This window comes from Adiantum capillus-veneris, chromosome 10 (assembly GCF_014529385.1).
Source record: "Adiantum capillus-veneris isolate H3 chromosome 10, ASM1452938v2, whole genome shotgun sequence".
NCBI classification, from domain to species: Eukaryota; Viridiplantae; Streptophyta; class Polypodiopsida; order Polypodiales; family Pteridaceae; genus Adiantum; species Adiantum capillus-veneris.
The window spans coordinates 142,744,990-142,749,353 of record NC_140940.1 but is presented as its reverse complement, the minus strand read 5'-3'; the positions used below and the strand labels follow the sequence as shown (position 1 = coordinate 142,749,353).

Here is a 4,364-nt window from a genome sequence, read left to right as displayed (position 1 = left end):
CAATCCCTTAATTCAAAAGGTAGCTACGAGAAGTGGATGATCTTTCGCTCGTTCCAACTATAAACCTTGCAGAAACAAAGCACGCAAGTTGGCTTACTGGCAAGGGAAACAAAGAAATGCTAAGCTTGTATGATGCATGCGTGTCTGATCTATCAAACGTTTTGCTTCAAGGTGTCAAGATGCTTGCTTTTGTCGAGGTTAGGTATCACGACGCTGGGCCTTTTGCTGAAAAACTTGCACGTCGAGCACATCAAGGTTGAACACCTAGGCCGGCTGCTGTTGCTAGAGAGATTGAGGATGGGCTCGATGGTACACCACTATATTGACAACCGGCAATGGAGGAGATAATATTACAGTTTCCAAAAAGCAAAAACAAGCTGCAACAATAAGCTATGAGGAGGAGAATGCTTCGCATCGACTAGAGTATATAGAGGTTTCAAAGAAACTACTGAAGAGGTAGGCCACATGGTTAGAGAGCACGAGGATGGACTAGTGATTGTGGAGAGTGACATGCATAAGACAATGTGGGCAATCTATCGAATACCAAAGGGAAGTAGGGTTCAATGTCAAGGGTGGTTAGGATCCAGAGTCGATAAATGTTAAAAAAATATAAAGAACAGGGAAGCAAGTGTTGTTGCACCATCCTTTTGGTGTATTCGGACATGGGAGAGAGGGGATGACAATGGTCACGGAAACAGTCCAAAGGCACAATTCATGTGTGTTCTGGAATGATAGTGTAGATCATGCACATGGAAAATATGTAACAATGTCACTTAATGACCGACAAGAATCCCAAGTGTATGGCTAGTGAAAAAGGGAACAAACATAAATGCTTCAGAGTTGTTGGCACTGAAGACAGGAGGTTACCATAGTAGAGAAGATTGTAGCAAAGGAGAACAACAATGTGCATTATTGGCCAGGAGTATCTATTCAAGCCTCCAAGAGAATTGACTCAGTAGTAAACATGGAAGCCTGTATTGTTCAGCACATTGTCATAAAATCCGGCGTACATGAAAAATTCATGGTGGATACATCTACTTCCCAAGTATGAGGCGACAAATATGAAGTACATATTGCGAGTAGCCCGATGTGTACATGTGGAGACTTTGCAGAACAAGTGGCACAAAGCAAACCGTTTATGGGCTACAAGCATATTTACTACCTCTTCCTCTACTATTTTGGCTTGGATTTAAACTACAATATGTTTATTCATCAAAGCAAGCTAAGAAGTGAGGATCTAATGTGTGTCTTCAACTATCGGCACGTGCAATATGAAACAAAGTTTTAATTAAATTGTATTGATCACATCCCCTGGTTCCAAATGCACATGCGTGCACGCATTGTAATGGCTGACTTTACATTGTAATTCATTTTGTTGGAATTCATGATTTGAGATGGTGGATTGAGTCTTTTTGTCCTCTTACTGCTAATGTCGTGCGGAGCATATTTTATGGCTACTACATGTTGTATGGTGAATTAATATTGTAATTTCTAGGAAGAATTATGTCTTTCTGTCCTCGTACTGCTAATGTGCGGAGCATATTTTATGGCTACTACATGTTGTATGGTAAATTAATATTGTAGTTTCTAGGAAGACTTTCATACTTTAATAAGGTAGCTTGTATCTACTTGTGTTTCCACTAAGTTCAAAGAATACTGTTTTCTGATGGGCATGTTGTCTGGAAGGTTCAAATGGATTGCTAGAAAAGAAAATAATCTCCCTCCAAGAATGCTCACTCCATCGGAGGTGAAGAGAGCTTTTTTTTTTGCAAATAGTGCTCCATAGCAAGGCTGGGGAAGAGCTCCCTCGTAAGCTCCCTCCAAAATCTCTCTTGATTCCCATTCCCCTAAAAATAAAAGTGCCTTGTATTGTGATATCTAAAATTCGTTGACATGTATTCTGGAGCAAGAGACGTAAGCTTTGTCCAAAACCCCTCAAGGCTTGAACTTCAAATCCCCTATTCAATCTCTATGTAAGTACAAAAAAATCATAGCATTACAACTTACAATGCTATTCTTCGAAGCTTCAAAGTAGAAGGTCTTTTCTATGCAAAATTTCAAGTTACATGTAATTGATATTAATACACTCTGTAGGATGTTCTTTTCTTGCTGTGGGTACTGCACCAAAAGTTCATTTTATTTTGCAACTTGGGGCAAGCATGTTGCATACTTGAGTCTCAAGCTCTCCATCCTATAGAATATGCAACCCCATGAAGCTTGCACGGCCTTCCTCTCCCAAGAGGTGATCATCAATGGCTGTCTGTAATGAGCAAGCACTGAACACCACACCACACATTGTTGCTCACGTGCACACCACTCAAGCAATTGGCCGTCTTGCTACAGGACGCAAGAAATTGAGGATTCAAGAACTAAGACATTGATGAAGATTGCATTGTAGGACATAGCTTAACCTCAAGCAGCTGGCGCATATCGCATTGCAGAACAAAGGTGTGAGTCAAGACTTCAGATATTCAGATGCGTTAAAACCTTTTCGTTTAAAATGTGGTCTTTTTTTGCATGTATTTATTTGCTAACCAATGATCACTAGGTTTAACATTTGGCCTCCCATGCATTGTAAACTTGGACATTGATGCTTCAAGTTTTTCCCTCAAGGCTCAAACTCTAGCCTCTCCCCCCCTCCATTTCAATTTTCAATTGATCCTGACTTTTTATTTTCACCTACTAAAAAACTATCATGAAGGCTATTTTTCATTTTGGCCTTCCGGTGCAAGTTATATTTTTTTCGTATTTGCCAAAGAAGCCGTCGGGTCAAACAAAGAACCTAGCTTTTCAAGCAAAATCCTTGGTATCAAACCAAATGTCCGCCACCTCTTTGCATCTTCCAAGATCAAATCTGTAGGTACAATTCAATACAATATGCCAAACTACATACAGACTCGGAAGAGCACATATGCTCCCATTATTGTAACTTGCTTCCTTACAATCTTCACCAAAACTATCCTTAGTACTTGTGCTGAAGAGAACAAGTGACCAAGACATAGAACTCACTTGTCAACTTGGATAGACCTGAGGTACACACAACTACCATTGCTATGAACACTGCCAACTGCTCGTGCACATTTAACTATTGACACAGTCTCCACATGGGTTGCCCTAGCCTCCTGAGGAAGCGAGGCTTTGGGGGGATCTTCTCCTAGCAAGAGGAATGATTTGGAGGAAGAGGGACATGCCTCATGGCAAGGGTGCCATCTAGAGAGCATGGAACATCTCTTCCAATGCATGCACTCCGAATGTGGTGCTCTACAGCACAATGATCATTGCCTCTATCTGATTGCTCTAAGAACCAAAACGCAAGGGGTATGCCCTTGCTGCCCATGTCATCTGTCGTCGGTGCCACCCTGCTCATAATGAGGAGGAGAGTAGTGAGAAAATTGCTAGCCCATGCGCCCCCCCCCCCTCCATACACCTTCTAGGGCTCCCCAAAAGGAGCGATGTGCACCACAAGGTCTGTGTCCCCACGACCTCTCAAAAGGGTGAAATAGCAAAAAAAAGTGGTAGAAGCCCAAAAGGGCTATAGGAAAAAAACCGCAAGGCTAGGAAAAATACCCCCAACCTGTAGGAGCCTAATGACCATGGGACCAAGCCAAAACCCAAGCTAAACATGGCTAAACACAACGCGACATGAGTAAACAACCTCACACTAGCCCGGCACAACCACAAAACAACCCTCACTTCCTAACACGTGTCCTTGGGAGAAACTGATCAGACGAATTCAGAGAGATGACTGAACTCTAGGCCATAGACACGGATGACTCAACTTTAACAAGAAGGCCATAGACATCGCAAGTTGTGCGTTCGCATTGTCTTCATCATTGTCGTTGCTACCAACCGGTGAATTAATGGCAACCATGTGGAGATGGACTAGGGGGAGATCTAAGAAATTAATGGATAAAAAGCTATGGAGGACCAAGAAGGCCATATCCATCGTGGAGTTGCATCATTGTCTCTACTACAAATAGGAAACTAATGGTTTCGATTGTCAACAGGGTTCGGACCGACTTCACTCCTACTAGCGTCAAGCTTCTAAGTTCGAAAGAAAAAGGATACCGTCAGCTGCAGGGTTCGAACCTGCGCGGGCGTAGCCCAACAGATTTCAAGTCTGTCGCCTTAACCACTCGGCCAAACTGACAAGTTGATAAAGTCCTTCTGTTGTAATATATAGTATAATAATTATTCGATAATATCGCTTGATTTCAAGTTTTCAGTTTAGCAGGCCGAGCAGGTCGGCCATGGACGTGACTCGGTTGCTTTAGATTGCAACTTGTGGCTATAAAGCAAGGCGGAAGCATCGCATGCTAACTTGACAGTTGCCCCCCCTCCCCCAAACAAAAGGCCAGCTATTG

The 4,364-nt window shown here is 42.5% G+C and overlaps 1 non-coding gene across 1 annotated transcript; it reads right to left on the bottom strand.

Moving 5' to 3' along the window:
- Positions 1-4,068: 4,068 nt before the first annotated feature.
- TRNAS-UGA (transfer RNA serine (anticodon UGA)) lies at positions 4,069-4,150 on the bottom strand. Its single transcript has one exon. It is a non-coding gene; the product is annotated as a tRNA-Ser (tRNA).
- Between the last annotated feature and the right edge of the window lie 214 nt (positions 4,151-4,364).